Source organism: Trichosurus vulpecula, chromosome 3 (genome assembly GCF_011100635.1).
Source record: "Trichosurus vulpecula isolate mTriVul1 chromosome 3, mTriVul1.pri, whole genome shotgun sequence".
Lineage (NCBI taxonomy): Eukaryota > Metazoa > Chordata > Mammalia > Diprotodontia > Phalangeridae > Trichosurus > Trichosurus vulpecula.
The window spans coordinates 188,253,428-188,262,715 of record NC_050575.1 but is presented as its reverse complement, the minus strand read 5'-3'; positions in this window follow the sequence as shown (position 1 = coordinate 188,262,715).

The window sequence follows — 9,288 nt, the reverse complement described above, 5'->3', positions numbered from 1 at the left end:
ATAATGGAATAAAAGAAAAATAATGCTTAGATTTGAAGTTACCATTCTATCAAAGATATAATCAAGAATTTTGCTTAGCATAGTTTTTGGTGTGTTTTTTTTAAATCCTTTTGGCTTTATGTTCCAAATACAGTGAAGGAGCACATCACTTATTTTTTTTCTTTGATGGAGGTCTGGGGTGGGGTGGGGCGGGGAATGAAGATGGGAAACAAACAGATTGAATTCCTAGCATTAGCACTTAGAGGCTTATAGTTTAACTGCAAACTGCATGTCAATCTGTTTAGTATGGTGAATTTGTTGATAAATATTATAAGTATTCTTTTAATATTTATCAAATGCCTGCCATATACAAAGTGCTGTGTTAGGCAGCAAGGGGGAAGGGGCGGGGGGGCTACCTCTCTACTCTGGTAGGGAGTCGTTGCAGCTTGAATCCTCCAAATTCTTTGGGAATATAAATTCTGATCTACAGGGGGTGTTACCTCTGAGATAGTCTACTTTGAACCTTCTGCTAACCCAACTTTATCTTTTACCTTTTGGCTGGCTACCTGAAACCTCAAAGGAAATAAAAGAGTCTAATTGCTAGGTTTCATTACAATTAAGTACATATATTCAAAGTGTATTTAAGTGGACACTATTAGTAAATCTAATTTGTAAAAATCATTGTGTGCTGGCTAGAAAAAATTGAGAAAATAAGATTACCTCCAAAGCACAGGTAGCCCCCCGCAAGGCATTTAAATAGTCTTAGCTTACTAAATAGTTTTTTTTTAAATTTTTAAAATATTTATTTTGGTCATTATGGATTAGATTCATTAGAATATTTTGTGGGTTTTTTTTAATTCTTGATCCACTTTTATTTATATTCAGAAAATGTTTTGCAATCAGTTTGGCTTTAGAAAAAGGAAATAAATCTACAGATACACACAAATGTAGCAACTACTGATATTTAGGAATTAAGCAACTGCTTACTGTAATGTGCTTCTCAGGACACTGAAAACATAGTCTCTCATTAGGGAACACTTATACTCAATTGCAGAGATTGCCACAAATGGCAGCATGCTGAGACACTCTTAACTATAGCACAATTTTAATCTGCTCAAGTTTTAATAGAACTGAATCCACTAGAGCAAAATCAGGTAACTTATAACCTCTTAATTACATTTTACCTGTCTCTACTAAAGATAACTGCTATACTATAAGGAATATGTTTTTCAGCATTACCACCCACCTGTGTTACTTGATCCATGGATAGCCGAAAAAAAAGACTCTCTGATCTTCCTTCTGCTGAAAATGTATTTTTAAGCAATTGGGTTTCCATTCCTCTTATTTGCTTTTGTAATTGGCTAGAATAAATATAGGAACAGCGGGAAGTGGAAGGGTGAGGGAGTGGTGCAATCTGATCAGAATGTTGCTTTTTTTAAATGAGGCACCATGGTAACACCAAGGCAAAGGAAGTCATGAAAAAGTTTGCCAAGCAAATAAGATTGACCATCTGCATTACTGATACTTTCAATATTTACAGATATCAAATCTAGTGACTTTAAACCATTTTCTACTTGGAGAGAAAACATTGTAGGCACAATGTAGAGGAAACATTGAATTTAATTCAATAAATTAAAGGATTTACTGTACAAAGTACAGTTAGGTACTAAGGGAGATAAAGAGATAAATTAGACAAAGCCTCTTACCCTCCGATTCTAACTATCTAATAGTGAATAGCAACTGTATAAAAGTAACTAGTGCAAAACAGACTATAAAAAATGTCTAAGAGAGGTACAAAGTCCTCAGGGAGTTCAGAGGAGGAAAACGGGACATGTTCTGTCAAGGGTCAGGAAAAGCCTTATGGAGAAGGTAGAATTTGATCTGGACATTGAAGAATGGGTAGAATTTCAACAGGTGGATATAAGGATGAGAGCAAAGGAAAGGCTGGGGGAGTGAAGGAAGTGTCAGGCATAGGAATAGGGAACAGCAAAAAGAAGCATTAAAAAAACCCCTCAGAATATGTTCAAATTGTCAAGTTTGGTTGGATCATAGCTGATGAAGTAAAGCACTGAGATAAGGATGGAAAGAGAAGATGAAGCCGCGTTTTAGGGGACTCTGAATAGCAGGCTAAGGAGTTCATTGATGTGGTATGTAACGGAAACTGCTGAGGCTCTTTGGCCTCTGAGAAGTGATGGGATCAGAGGGTGCACAATAAGGAAAAATATGGCAGCAACAGCTAAGGAAGGGTCTAGGGAGAAAGAGTCTAGAAGCAGTAAGCTGGGTTAGAAAGCTATCTTGTAATTCAGATAACAGGGCACAAATGAAGCTCTTCTAAACTGGAAGGATAAAAATGGACAAACTGGAATGAAAAGCAATGATTTAACATTAACCATGTGCCAAGCACTGTGCAATATGCTGGGTATACAAATACAGTACAAGAGTGAGGCAGTCCCTGCCTTCAAAGAGCTTATTTACAATAAAGGGAGACAAAGCTTATGGGGAAGATTTGTCCAGGGAAGGGTGCTTTGACCTGGAAATTCAGAGAGATGTTGAATGAAACCATAGGGGAGTCCATTAACATACCCTTTCCACATGCCATGATATTTATTTGATTATGGTTCCCACAACATGACGTGGTTGGCAAGATGACTGGAGTGAACATCTGGGTGAGATGTGACTATGCTAGGCTTGGTGCGGGACTAGATAGATATGGTGGACTATGTGAGTTTGCTCTCGTTTATCTATCAGGACAGCTTAGCTCTAGAATAGAAGTTTGAAAGTTGAATTGATTGAGTCCCCCTGGAAAGGTCAGGGGGTGCTCCAGTTGGCAGGATGCAAGACAATGGTGACTGGATTGGATATAAAGCATGAATTCTGTAGAATTAATAGTACTTCCAAAGAATTAGATGGGAAAGGAGTCAAAGATGACTAAGCATGGGTGACTGAGAAAATAGTAGTGTTATTAATAGCAACAGGGAAGTCAAGTGATAACAATGGTTGAATTTAGTGAGAACCTGTTAACATTTGCTGTTAGGGTGGGCTACTTTTTTAGACCCTAAAGATTAGCTTACATGTAATGAAAAATTATACACATGCTTGAAAACTTTTGATGCAAAATATGAAGAAGCAACTAGGTATGTGTTAGCAGAATTTTGCATTTCAAGCCTGGAAAGACCTGGATTCAAATGCCCTTCTAGACTTCAATAGCTGTGTGACCTCACGGGTAAAGATAATACCTATGGTACCTGCAAGTTGTTGTATCAACTGAGAAAGTATGTATTTGAAACCCTAAATGCTATATAAATGTCAGTTATTATCAATATGTAGCTATATGAATATATTAAAAATATTTCTGCTGACTTATAATTCTTCTATTTATGTCTGTGAACAAGAATAAAAGTCAAAGGAGATTAAAATTTAAATGATATAAGTTCATTTTTTCTTTGCATTATATACATACAACTAATTCTTTTTTCTAAACCCTGTCATTCAAACTGATTCTTCATTTGTTTATCGAAAATACTCCAAAATAAGTCACTTTCTTAGTTTATTCTATAGCAATAGATTAAAAAAGAAAACAAAGTTTGAACTGAATATTTTTCTTCTTAGTTTGAAAAATTGTTCCTTCTACAATATTTCTAAGATCACCTAACAGTCCATGAAACTTGAAGATCATCTAATTCAACACCTTTATTTTGCAGAGGAAGAAATACACCCAGAAAGATTGGATATTTGCCTTAGTTCACTCAGTTTGAAAATAGCAAAACCAGTACTAGAATTTTTAATACCAACCCCAAAAGGCAAACATCATCTTAATCCAAAAAACCTCAGCAGGTTTTTTTTTTTGTTTTGTTTTTTTGCTTCTATTGCTTCTAGACCAGGGGTTCTTTTTCTCCCCACCACCCCCCCCCGCCTTTTTTTTTTTTTTTTAGGGCAACCAGGGTTAAGTGACTTGCCAAGAGTCACACAGCTACTAAGCGTCTGAGGCTGGATTTGAGCTCTGGTCCTTTTGACTCCAGAGCCAGTGTTCTACCCACCATGCCACCTAGCTGCCCTAAACTAAAGGTTCTTAACTTTTTTTGTGTCATGGACCTGTCTGGCAATCTGATGAAACTTACAGACACCTTCTCAGAATACCTTTTTTTAAATGCATAGAACAAAATACATAGGATTACCAAGGAAACCAATTACATTGAAATAGTTATAAAAATATTTTAAAAATTCAAAGCTTGTGCTTTGAACAAAATTAATGCAGCTAAAATAAGAAGGGAAGCTATCAAACAAGAAAAAAAAAACTATATTAAATTTCTCAGACAACGGCTGGGCATCCAAGATCTAGATGTATAGCTAGCTAGCTCATGTATATGTGACTATATCAAAAGTAATTCCCCAATAGATAAGTGATCAAAAGATATGAGTAAACAGTTCTCAAAGAAGGACAAACTATTAACAACCATACGTAAGAATGATTGAAATAACTAGTAATGAGAGAAATAGGAAACAGAACAACCCTGAAGCTTCATCTTATACCCAGCAGATTGACAAAGACGACAAAAAATGGGAATAGTAAATGTTGGACTGTGGGAAGATAGATGCACTAGTACTTTGTTGGTAGAGCTATGAATCAGTACAATCATTTTGACAGCAATTAGGAATTATGCAAATAAAATAACTACAATGTCCATACTCTTTGACCCAGATATTTCACTACCAGGCATATACTCTCTAAGAGGAAATTTATAAGAAGTTCCTGTATACATCAAAATATTTATAGCAGCATTATTCATGGTAGCCAAGAATTGGTAACAAAGTCGATATCCACTGATTGGGGAATGGCTAAACACATCGTGGTACATGAATGTAATGGAATATTATTATACCGTAAGAAATGATAACTATCAAGAATATAGGGGAATATAGAAAAACTTGTATGAACTGATGCAGAGTGAAGCAAGTAGAGCCAAGGAAACAAAATATACAATATACACAAAAATGTAAATGAAGAAACAATAACCATAAAACAACTATAAATGAATTCCAAATTACAAAGTAAGACCCCAAAGAAGAGATATAAGAAAACACCTCCCCTTTACAGAGGTGGGAGGTCTATGGGTGTGGAATATTGCATTATTTTCAGACTTTTTTGGTGCACTGATTGATTTTGCCATTGTTTTTTTTCCTTAAAAATATTATTTGTCATACGATGGTTCCCAAGGAAAGGGAGGGATACTGGAAGAAATTTAGGTAATATAAAAATAAAGGTTATCAATCAAAATTTGTTGGTTTTTTTTTTGTGTAAAGTTTATAGACACTAGACTAAGATGCTGCTCTAGATCAGCTCTGGCCTGAAAGCCCTTCACAACATAGTTCCAGCCTAATTATACATTACTCCCCTTCCTGCAGTCTCAGGTCCAGCCACACTGGCTTACTGCCATCCCACTTGCATAATAATCCATCTGTTGATTTTGTGCCTAGGCACCGGTTGGCCACAAGCCTTGGATTCACCTCCTGCTCACCTCTACCTTTTAGACCTCCCTGCTTTCTTCTGGCTCAGGTGAGGGGCCAACTCCTACATGTGGCCTTTCCCCATCCCCAAATACTAGTGCTTCCCCTGGCCCAATACTCTTTTTGCTTTGAGTCTGTTTATGTGTAAATGGACTCAACCCCCTCCTGGCCCGCCCCCCCCACCAATGGAATTTAAGTGCCTTGAGGGCAGGGGTTGTTCTGTTTGTTTTTGAAGCTCTAGATGCCACTCGGCACCCCTTGGCTCTTGATAAACAGTTGTCAACTGATTCAACAGCACACTTGGGATCTTAACCAAAAGACCCTCTTGACAGCACTCTTAAGGATTCAGTTCAAAAAACATTTATTAAGCACTTAATAGATGCCAGGCAATGGGAATATAAAAAAACAAAGCGGAATAGTTCCTTCTTCAAGAAACCCATAGCAGCTTGCTGGTCTATGGATAGATCTCCTGGCTTGGAGTCAGGAAGACCTGAATTCAAATCCAGTCTCAGATACTTCCTAGCTGTATGGCTCTCTGTTTGCCCCAGTCTCCTCATCTGTAAAATGTAGATAGTAATAGCACCTAGCTCCTAAGGTTGTTGTGAGGGTCAAAGCAGATGTTTGTAAAGCACTTCGCACAGTGCCGGGTGTTATTATTCTTTTTAGGGAAAACAGGAACATACATACAAAACACGCAGAGTCATTTCTTGGGGAGGAAATAAGTCTAAGGGGATGGCGCTGACATGGATTACATCCTTTTCTAAGAGTTTCAAAATATGTCAGCCTCCTTTTCAGGAAAGTAGTACAATAAATTAGAAAAAACAATAGGCAAGAAGTCAAGAGACCTAGTTTCTAGTATCTGCTCTGTCACTAAAGGGCAACATCACTTTGGGATAGTCAATCAAAGTTCAATGGGCCTCATCTGTAAAATAAAGAGATTAGAATAAATAGAGGGACCAGAGAGTAAACAAGCAACAAATTTTCGATGCAGGTTTTCTGTATGTAAATAACCCAAAAAGAGGATTTTGGCCTTGTCTTGCCAGACTGACAAGTATAGGTCTAGTCTAGTCTCCTTAGTACCTTCCCTCAGAGTATCCATTTGATTTATCATATATATGTATATGTGTGTTGTTATGTGTGTATATATGCATACATATCTGTGTGCACATGCATATATAATAGACATGTGCATACATATATGCATGTCTATTATATAGACATATATTGTGTATATGTGTGTGTACAAATATATATATGTATGTATGTATATACACACACACAACTCTACCTGTCTTTTATTTTGTACACAGTTGCTAGCAGTTTTTTCATTAGATTGTAAGCTCGAAGGCAGGTTTTGTTTATCTCCAGTGCTTAGCAATGCCCAGCATACAGCATATACTATATGCTTATTATTGACCAGGAAATCTGTTATCCACCTCAAAACAGCATTTAAAAGTCAAGTGTTTTATTCCATCATGTTTTCTTATTACAAAGAAAACCAATACTTGTGCCCCATTTACTCATCAGTATCAAAACACCACAATATTGTTGAACTGTCAAAGCCTAGAAATGGTGGCCAGGAATCCTGGGGTTTGGTTTCAGCTTAGCCAAGTCACCATGCCTTACTAAAGATATTTGCTGCAGTTTATATTGGGAACCATCTATGTCATCATAAGGTTGAAAGGACTGATTTCAGTTTATAAAAAGTCCTAAAATATTATAAATGTCCATGTTAATTTAAGACAAAATTATCTTCACTGACATTATCTTCCACTTTCTCTTCCTTTTCCCAGACTCAGAGGTAGCCCATCTCCTTGTCAAGGTCAACCTTTCTACACATGCAATTGATCCCATTCCAACAGATTCCATTCTCAATCAGTCCCCCTTTCAAATCAACTGTTTCCTTCTGACTTCAAACACCTCTATCTCCTCCATTCTTTTTATTTTAATAATTAAGATTTTTTATTTTTAGTTTACAATGCTCAGTTCCATATAATTTTGAGTTCCAGATTTTCTTCCCCCCCCTTCCCCCTCCCTCCCCAAGACAGCATGGAATCCGACATATCTTCTACATATAACTTTGCATTGAACTTATTCACCTAATAGTCAAGTTGTAAAGAAGAATTATGACCAGTGGAATGAATCAGAAAGAAGAAACAAAACCAAAAAAGCAAAAACAAACAAAAGAGAAAAAAAAACAAAGGGAAATAAAAGGAGAGCAAACAGTGTGCCTCGATCTGCATTCATACTTCATAGTTCTTTCTCTGGATGTAGATCGCTCTCTCCATCATGAGTCCTTTGGAGTTGTCTTTGCACCTTGTATTGCTGAGAAAAGCGAAGTCTATCAGGGTCATCACAGAATCCATATATCTGTGGTTGTGTATAATGTTCTCCTTATCTCCTCCATTCTTAAAAAAAACTTAACAAGATCCTACCACCCCTTCAAGTTATCACACTGTATCTCTTCTCTCTCAGCCATACTCCTTGAAAAAATTATCTATATTTACTGCCTAAATTTCATCTCCTCACTTCTTAGCCCCTCGAAATCTAGCTTTTGGTTTCATTCCACTGAAACTGCTCTCTCCAGTTATCAATGACCTCTTTTTAAACTTTTTTTATTTTTATGAATTGACAAGCATTTCTGCTCTTCCACTGCATAAAACAAAACTCTTGAAACATAAAATTCCTACATTAGCAAGATTCTGGTTCTTCTGTCCATCACTCTTTGGCCAAGAGTGCCAAGGGTGGCATTCTTTATTCTTGGTGCTTAGGAATCATAGTTGGTCATTGTTTTGTGTTAATCAGAGTTCTTGTTTTTTCAAAGTTGTTTTTACCATGTTGGTATAGTACAAACTGTGCTGCTGTACAATTTCACTTCTGCATTTGCCTCAGTTCAAATAAGTCTTTTCCAATTTTCCTGAAACCTTCCTTTTTGTCATATCTTACCACACAATCTCAATGTCTTCTCCAACCATCTGCTACATTTGACCCTGATGATGACCATCTCCCTGCTAGATTTTCTCTCCTTTCTGGGTTGTGACACTACATTCTTCTTATTCACCTCCTCCCTTCTGATCCCTCTTCAATCTTGTTTGCTGGCTCATCATCCATATCACCATTCCTTCCTAACTGTGGTTATTATCCAAGGTTCTGGGTTCCCGTCTCTCTTCCTGTAAGTGGCCTTTTCTTGGTTACTTCATTAGCATCCAGAATTTTTAACCATCATCTCTATGCAGTTGACTCCCTAATCTACAAATTTAACCCCAGTGTCTCCCACAATTGTCTATAGGACATTTCAAATGAGATGTCCAAGACATGTTTAAACCTGGACTCATTGGCTTTCTACCTAAACCATGTCCTCTTCCAAATTCTCTATTTTTACTGAAGACCCCACTATCCTTCCAATGTCCCAGGTTCATAATCTTGGCATTATCCTTGTCTCTTCACTGTCCCTCATATCTAATCAACTGCCAAATCCTGCCATTTCTTCCCTCATATCTCATCTAGATCATAGCAACAATCCCCTAACGTGTCTCACCTCTCTGATCCAGGCATTGCCCAAGTAATTTTCCTTAAATAAAAATCTGACCATGTGATTCCCCTACTCAGGCAACTTCAGCGGCTTTCTAGATTATTTTATTCCTCTCAATAGAATATGTTTAGCTTTAAGAGTCATCCACAACCTGGCCCCAACCTAACTTTCTAGCCTCTCTCCTACACTTTGGAATCTAGCCAAATTGGCCGGTTGTGCTTTGCTCACACATTCCAATCTTCTGTCTCTGTGCCTTAAAGTGTCTGTTCCCA